Source organism: Epinephelus moara, chromosome 4 (genome assembly GCF_006386435.1).
Source record: "Epinephelus moara isolate mb chromosome 4, YSFRI_EMoa_1.0, whole genome shotgun sequence".
Classification (NCBI taxonomy): domain Eukaryota; kingdom Metazoa; phylum Chordata; class Actinopteri; order Perciformes; family Serranidae; genus Epinephelus; species Epinephelus moara.
Window position 1 is genome coordinate 4,448,795 of NC_065509.1, and position 9,344 is coordinate 4,458,138.

The window sequence follows — 9,344 nt, forward strand, 5'->3', positions numbered from 1 at the left end:
TAGAAACAGAGGAAAAGGCTGAAAGAGATAGTCATGTATTATTTGGGTCACTGTGTGGAGTAATAAGTTATTTATTACACTACTTGTGTGTTATTTTGTCCAAAATGAGCTCAGAAGAACTAATGTTGATTTTAAATGGATGGGGGTCATGTTGTTTCACAGCAGGTAATCAAAGCACAGAAGCTCCAGTTTATTACAGTTCATTTCAAATCCAGTGCTGCGCAGGTCTGACCCATTCATGCATTCACATACAGTGGTTACCACTTTGTATTAAAGTCCCCTGCCTATATTAATAATAGCCTGATGGTATAGAACATTTAAATAGCCTAGACCTTTTTGAAATAAATTAATATCCTTGGACACAGGGAGGGTCAGGCAGAGGACCAAAGTCTGATAATTATGAGATAAATATTTCTGGGCCTATGATAGGAAACACAATAAACAAATACTGAGGTTAGCACAACAACAAAATGGTGTGTGATTACGTCACTATGACGAGTGTAAATTAATACAACGGAGCTGGAAGACCCACCTGTGTGCTGGTCAGCTACAGCAGCACCGGAGAGAGAGTTATGCATAAGAAAGGGACTGTGTGCCTGCGTTGCTCTGCAGTTGTAGGGGATGTGAATAAACACCTTTCAAACACATAGGCTACGAACATCATCCAGATGTTCCAATCATTGGGACGAGGAAAAACAAACCATAGGCCAGCTCCTTATCCCAGCTGCTTTCAGGCAGCCTTAGGATGCCAAAGCAGAATGGGATACGTTGTAGACGTTGATGTAGTGTATAATGACATGACAAGACACAATAACCTTTGGATGATATTTTTTCTGGTGGTGCACTAGTGGAAGTGGAGCAGTGTAGATCAGCGTGGATGAGTGAAAAATTAAAACTATATACTGTTCAGGTGGTAACACATTATGTGACAATGTAGATGTAATAATATTACCCAAAATCCTGTTGGTAATGTGTTGTATTACTATGTTATTGCTAAAACATAATATATTACTGTAACATGTTATCCCCAAACCTGATCATGAGTATAATTATTTTTTATCATATTGTTTCAGCCAGGTCTGAAGATGCTGAGAACACAGTTGAAACCATTCAAAGTTTGCAAATGTTTTATGCATTTCATAGACATCAAGACCTTCATTTACGAAACAAATGTACGACAGAAAACTGGGCGTACACTCATTTCCATGCAAAGCCCGTCATTTATCAATGTGGATGTGAGCGAAGGCTTTGATCAAATCTCACATTAGGTCTTAACTCGTGTACGCAATTTTGAGTCAGCGTGGACCTGCGGCAAAGCAGTAAATCTGGCTGAGTTGGAAAATTGTTATTAGATCATATTCTGACTGGCATCTAAGTATTTGCAGCCACATATTAATCACTGAAAAATGTAAAGATGCCACATGAACGCACACTCTCTATCAACAGCTGCCTGGCTCTGTGGGACTGACTGCAGGCTGGCCGACGGATGAACACCACTGCTGCCCGGCTCTAATTTAGCAATTTATTTTTATTTACTGACAAAACCAAAGTATGTTCAGATCATTTATCACTGAAACATTATTAAAAAGAAATAAATAAACCCTGCAACTGTGTAATTATTTAAGTACTAGTAGCCAAAGTGATTACATTTTTACCAGTGTCCAGCTCTGCTACAGGTGGTGTCTGTGGCTTCTCCGCCATTTGTCATGCCCAAAATGGAAGCAAACCCCATACTCACAGCCCACGCTCCTAAAGTATAAGTTTTTATATGAACAAGCTAGTATAACAATACAATTATATTATATGATATATAAAGTATACTGTTAATATATGTAGGCCATAGGTCGGCATCTTTTGATTGGATGTCAGCGTTTCCATTTCTAGCTCAGAGAAGTTTCTCCACTTGACCGTATTTTGCTCCTGCATGTCATGTCATAAACTCTCGGAACCTGTCCTGGCATTGACCTGGCCTCCAGAAATTGCATATCTCAATCTGATCGAGCATCTGTAAATGTGCTGGTATCCTAGAGGTGCCCCTGATCTACGGTGGATCCTCCTTGGATTGGATTTAGTTTTGACCTGTTGATGCGTGAACACAGGACCTCTGGGTATGTCCTGTGGTGTCTGGCACCAAGCCCTTGGCATTGGATCCTTTGAGACCTGTCGTTGTGAGGTGGGGTACCAGTGTGTCCACAAATTCTTAAGCAGATTGGGATCTGGGGAATTCAAAGGCCAAGTTGATGCCTTGAGCTCTTTGTCATGTTCCCTAGGACATTCCTGAGTAGTCTTTGCAGTGACATGGCGCATTGTCCTGCTGGGGGGTTGGGGGGGGGGCACCGCCATTGAGGTTTTTAATGTTTTGGCTGATCAGTGTATGTCATCATACAATAATATCTTGGTGTTTTGTTTGTATTTGATAAACATTGGCTCCATCGTCACTGCATCTGATTATGTCAGTACAGAACAACTGAAGATCTGTCTTCTCCATTCAGTCCATGTAAACACTCTGCTGTGTTTATGTGAGTGTGCTTTTGTGTGTAAGTCCAATGAGGCCAAAAGGGGAGGAGCCACCAGCAAAGAAGGAAGTACTGTAAGGAGGAAACAGCTAATCTGATGCTAAGACTGAGGGATTCATTGGCAAGGAATGCCTGAGGGCAGGGTCAGAGGTCACCTCTAACAGGAAGTTAGTTAAAGGTTAGTGAGGAGGTCAAAACTATAAAGAATGATGGTTTTCATAAGCAAGTGTGTGTGTGTGTGTGTGTGTGTGTGTGTGTGTGTGTGTGTGTGTGTGTGTGTGTGTGTGTGTGTGTGAGTGAGTGTGTGAGTGTGTGTGGTGGACCTTGAGGTTCCAGGGTCGCACCCATTAACAGAAAGCAGCAGACCCCCCCAGGTAAGAAAGGTCTACCCACAGGGTTACTCATGGCCCAAATGGATGTGACATGACTGTGTGTGTGTGTGTGTGTGTGTGTGTGTGTGTGTATTGTTACCTTCTTCTGCGCAGAGATGGATGTACGTTCTAAAGAACTTTGGAAGCAGTGTGTTTCTCCATGTAAATAGGAGAGGAGGCTGATCGGCCTGAGGCTGCTGCTGTCAGATAGACTGACTGACACACACACACACGCACACACACACACACACACACACGCACACACACACACACACACACACACAATGACTGACACAGTGCTGTGAGTGTGTGTTTGTGTGTGACTCAGGTCTGGTGAGCAATGCAGGAGCTAGGTAGAGAGGATGGCTGATGAGACAAAGCCACTAATTCAAAGTGACCACTGCCCGGCTCCAGAGAGACTGCCATCATTACTGCTCCACACACACACACACACACACACACACACACACACACACACACACACACACACACACAAAAACAGAAAACTACAAGAATATCCACTTAGCAATAACAAAAAAAGTATGTTTTGTTCTTGTAAAAGTAAGTACTGTAGTGTATGTGGATCATCACTTTTGATTTGTATTTAAAACAGACAAGAAATAAATAAATGAAATTTAGGAAAAAAGATCAAATTTGTACACCACACTCAATCAACCCAATTGCCAGAAAAAAATGTTGGCATTGTTTATTTCTGCAAACCACAGATATGTTACATGTGTACATTAGTATGCAGCAGATGCGATGAAGCATTAATGTTTCAGCAGCGCTGTGGATAACATGTTTGGTGGTGCCATGGTTTGGGCACAAAAACCACTTGGTTACAGATCATGTTTTGACTTAAAATGCCTGGTTGGCTCAATCCTGGATGGAAATGCAGCAACGTTTTGTTTCACATGGAATTCAACAAGGTATAACTCTTCTTACATTGTTGGCTGCAGCTTTATAATTGTCTATGTTTCTGGATGGTTCTTGTAATCCATGGTTTCTGATTTTGGAGTGTTTTAACTGTCCACACCTCCCGACCTCAATGGCCATTTGGTCGCTCCACTGGCAGCACCACTCGAGCACCCGTTTCTGCATACCATAATATTATAGCAGTGATCCACAGCAGGAACCGGACAGCATGTCACATCACCACTGTCACACCAGTCCTTATTCACCATAAAGCACATGCCTCGCCTCCTCTCCTCTCACCAGAGTCCTCTGCTCTGTCAGATCAGCATACAGAAAAAGAGTCACTTGGTTTAATGGCACTGTCCAGTGTTTGGAATCTACTGGGTATTACAAACACTGGGATACTATTTGTTGGAAATCTGTAACAATACTATGTGTCACGAAGGGCCACCAAAATGTTGTGATCTAGGCACCAGTGCTATGTTTTACATTACACCATTTGTTGGGACTCAAGCCTTAACATAGGCCTGACTTGGTAATAGATCTCCAATTAAAGTATCAAATTGGCAATCTGAAGTAATTAATAATTATTAATAATAATCATCAAATATGTTAAATACTGTGACTTGATGTACATTAAATCACCTTGAGGGGCACCATTCCCAAGAAGGGAAAAATGATAGCCAATTAGTGATATCAGTTTCATAAAGTTCACTAAACTATCAATTTGGAATTTTGATTAATAATTAAATTAATAACCATAACCACATTAAAAGTAAAGCCTGAAGGGTTTCAGAGTTCTTGAGAAAGCAGAGGTTGACTATTCATTCACTCTTGTGCAATAATGGACAGACCGCAGGTATGATTCCAAAATTATATTTATTCAGAAAGGAAGGAAAGCATCAAAACAAAACACACAAATCCTAACTAACTAGCATAGGTGTGTGTGTGTGTGTGTGTGTGTGTGTGTGTGTGTGTGTGTGTGTGTGTGTGTGTTTGAGAGAGAGAGAGAGAGAGAGAGAGAGAGAGAGACGGGCGTGTGAAACAAAGGGCCGTTTGGCCAACAAAACAAAACTACGAGATGGCCAAATCAAAGCTGGCTTCAGATCGGGGGAGGTGTTTGTCTGACCATGTAGTCCAGACAAAAACAAAGGAAAAGAAGCGGGAACTTTGAGCTGCCTCTTTGGGTGTAGCTACGTCGAAAGCCAATTTGTAGGTGAGTCTATGTGAATGTGATATGTGTTGCAAGGGATATGGATTAGTACAGAGGATGTTTAGTTTTATGGAAGACTCTGGTCAAGGGCCTAGGAGCAAGCATGTTTGAACTGGTCGACAGCTCAGGAGAGAGTGCCTGTCTGGGCTTGTCAAGGTCCCAGGAGGAAAGAGGACAGACTGTGTGAGAGAGCACAACTTTTCTTGAAGCTTGCTTGGTGACATCACAGAGGGGCATGTCACTGTAAAGGGACTGTCCAATCAAATTGACGACAGGTCTCACTTGGGTGTTTGAAGAACAAAGAATATGAGGTCTCTCACCATTTCAGATGGCAGGAGAAGAAGCCTTCACACGACCAGTTTAGATTTTAACAAATGACAAATCATCTGTGGTCAGGTGAATCCCAACATCAGGATTTAGTCATGTTTCAGTGAATCAAAGGATATAACAGTTCCTGATATCCTGTTGGAAACTGATGTGGCACAGAGGTCGTCCAGTTTATTTCCAACGCCTGAACAATGGCTAACAGGATGCAAGTTCAGTTGGTGTCCATTCTTTTCCATCTTTCCTCAGTATTTACTCATGTTTACATTTGGTAACCTCAACCTGGTTAGCTAGCAGCTAGCTAGCTAGCTATAAGTCAGCGGAGGGAGAGTTTACAGACTGTTGAGTTGATATCCTCATCCTGATTAATGTCACATGTCACCACCCTCAGACAGCAATCAAAAAAAAAACACCACTAACACTTGCAAAAATAACACAAGACAATTTAGCAGAGCTGATGGAGAGGCAACTGGAGGTGTCCGTGTCTACGTCATCATGATGACATATTCATGGTCACCATTTTCCTCTGGCAACTGGGCTGCTCCACTGATTTGACACTTGAAAGTTACTTTCTAATCATGAAGACTACTTCTCAGCCTGTGAAAATGGTGATACATTGTCTTCTCTGGCTCTGGACGAGCTTTGTCAAGTCTGACAAAATAACCCCTGATGATCAAGGGTCATCAAGGCTATTACAGAATGGGTTTGAGACCTCAATTTTTAGTCAAAAATCATGTTTTACAAACTCAGGGCATAGAGTTGGTTGGTTCCCTCTCCCCTTAGGATGTGTGGCAGCACATGCTGTGACAATCAGGAGATTAGGAACACCTGTCCACTCTGGGAGGATAGCAGTGATTGGGTGATGCAGACAGGTGGTTTCTTCTTCTCCCTCCACAGTGTCGGGATGTCAGCGAAGAGTGAGTGCAGGCATGCAGTCATGCAGCGAGAAGACAGGTGTGTGGGTGGGCAGAGTGGACGGCGTGGTGGAGCCAGGATGCAGTACGGTGGTGGAAAAGACTGCTGTGACGATGAGACGAAGCCGAGTGGGACGTTGACCAACCACATTAAAACGGAGCAGCGCCAGGCTGACGTGGACCTGAGGGAGACGAGAGAGGGAAGCGCCGTCGGACTCGGGGAGGCGCGAAGGACGCTTCACCTCTCCATCTAGCTAAGTACCTCTCTCAAACACTTGACACCTGTTATAGATGCCAGTTCCTTTTCTTAGGGGAATGTAGTTAGCTATTTGAATCCACTCTACGCCTTGGTCAAATTCTGTTTGTGTGTTTCTTTAGTTTGTTTTGGTTTAATAGATGTGTGGTTTATTTTTTTCCGGGTTTTGTTGCATGCTATTTTGGAATTGACCGTGTGCATTTGGGGGGCATATTCAGGCTGTGCCTTGGGACTGGCTAGGCATATATGAAGCGGGAGTCAGCTTGTTAACGTATGGATTCCCATGCTTGCTATGGTGGCCTTCTTATACCTCGTCCACTCTCCCCTTGCTGTGCCGTCGCCTGCTCCATGGACTAGAAGAGAGTCTGCCTCCACTGTTCTTAGGACTTTTTTAAGGACTCTCATATTTTTATTCATTGTTTTTTTTTTTAACAAATAAATTGTGTACTTTGCATTGACTGGCATGCTGATTAACAGTGATCCTCAGTGGGACTTGGAGTTTTCAAACCAGGGTTTTGCCCGGTTACACTTGTGCTTATATCCTGGGGTTGTTTTTGGCGTCCTGGAACGTAAACAGCAGACTCAGAAGGATACCTAGCAGCAATATATAGACGTGAAAGGTGACTGCAAACTGGCAATATATGATGACTTCGGAATGAGAATGGGTTGGAATCCCTGTAGTTGCTCTTGAAGAGTCTACAGAGACCCTATGTTGTAACATCTGCATGCTACATGAGGATGTTTAACAGGTAATGATTTCCATCCTCACTATTTTAGCAAACATGTTAGCATGCTAACATTCGTTGGTCAGCTTATCAGCACTAGAAACAAAGCACAGCTGATGCTGATGCTGATGTAAATGTCATTTTGCTTTTGCATTTAGTCATAAACTAAATGTTAACTGTCTCCACCTCAGCCTTCAGACTGAGGGGTGAGACTGTAGGGGGAAAAGGAGCCCTTTGGGTCAAACCTCATTTATTTTCTTCAGCAGTTGACAATGAAAACACAGGAACTCACTTCACTGCTGTGTTTACCTCTCACTGCCAACCTTACTCTGCTCATATCACCAACACTTAGTTGCTCTGGTTGCAGCGTCATCATTGCTGTCTCTCTTTTGCTTGACTTAACACTCACTATGCACACACACCACATTGAGCTATTGTCTAAATAGCCACCCTACTTTTATGCATAAGTTCAAATATAAATTTTAACTTTAAAACTGATGCTGAGTGAGTCAGAGGATTAAACATGTATCGCCTATGTATGTCCAAATGCCATAAATGCCGCTGCAAAGCATCCCATTGTTGTTCAGACATTTTCACCCGAACCAAAAATGTCAACCAGTTGGTGAGGGAACATTCTCAGAACCCATCGGCTGTATTCGGCGTCTGACTTCCGGCAGACGGCGATACAGCCTCTGGGGGCAGACCCCCGATTTTTTGGCATTCCGGTTTGATTTGGGCGAGGAGGCGAATTTCCGTTTCTGACTTCCGTTTATATATAAGTAAATATGCTGAACCATTGCGATGGATTCAGAGTTTGCAGTGACGCCAGTTATGTTCCGCCTCGTTAGTTCAGCGCACGGACCATTTAACCTGGCAACAACAGCAGCCGGCTCAAACGTGATTGGTCAATATCACGCAGACTACAAACAGCCTACAACCGGAAACCAGCTCATCTTCCGGAGGCAAGATCTCCGGGGTTTGCCTACAGACTCTACATTCACTGAATGTAGAGTCTGTATATAGTCAGTGGATCACCAAAGACAGTAAAATTTAACATGTGGGAACCACGAATATCTGTGCCAAATTTCATCTAAGAGTTGCAGAGATATTTCAGTCTTGACAAGCAGGAAGAACTGACCAACCTACTGACGATCACTGCCATCCTTTGAGCCACACTGCTAGCATGGCTGGAGAAACATCCAGCTCTTATTTTCAAGGACTAATAAAAGGGGTAAGAATTAATAAATAAATAAATAACAGTTTAATATATGCAAGACACAATAATTGCAAAATTATAGTTTTTATATTCATGTTTGTGCTTAGGTTAAATAAACAAAATACAACATGTTAATCAGTGAGCTTTAGAGGTATCTTTTTCAACTTTGGATAGAACCAAGCTAGCTTCCAGTCTTTATGCTAAGCTAGGCTAACCATCTCACTCTTGTGAGTGTTGCGATTAATTCTGATCTTGGGAACACATACTTAAAATATTCTCAAATCTATTCTTAATCAGAGTTAACCTTCTTGCTTTTACCAACCCTTTGTACCTGTTCTGCTCTGCAGCAATTGGAACTTGCCCAATTGCCATAACCACATCTGTTGTGTTCCCATCATTTAAAAATATAGAAATACTGGGTGACAGAATGAAATGTCAAAGCAAAGTTTTATATTACTGATCAGCCTGGATTGAGCACCATCATTGAAAAGGGTCATATTTATGGCTGCCCTGCTCATTATAATTAATTTCTGGTAGTTAAATGCATTCTGAGAACAAAGGGAGATCCCTTATTGAGGAAAAATTATACATGACAGATTGGTCTAAAGGAGATAACAAATGTGCATATACAAGACTTAATCACAAAACATCTCCTGGAACTCTGAGCAGGTATGAATGACCTTTGTACAATGTGACTGCATTCCTAACAAAACAACCTGCCCAGTGTGTTATTATAGCAGGGCTCAACAATAAGGATTGCCTGATTGCCCGGGGCAAGTAAAACTCACGGTCGGGCATGTAAACTAACAACTCACTTGCCTGATTGGGCAAGTTGCTAAAAATAGTAAAAGTTAATAACTAATTGATAAAATAAATGTATTTTAAAACGTGCTC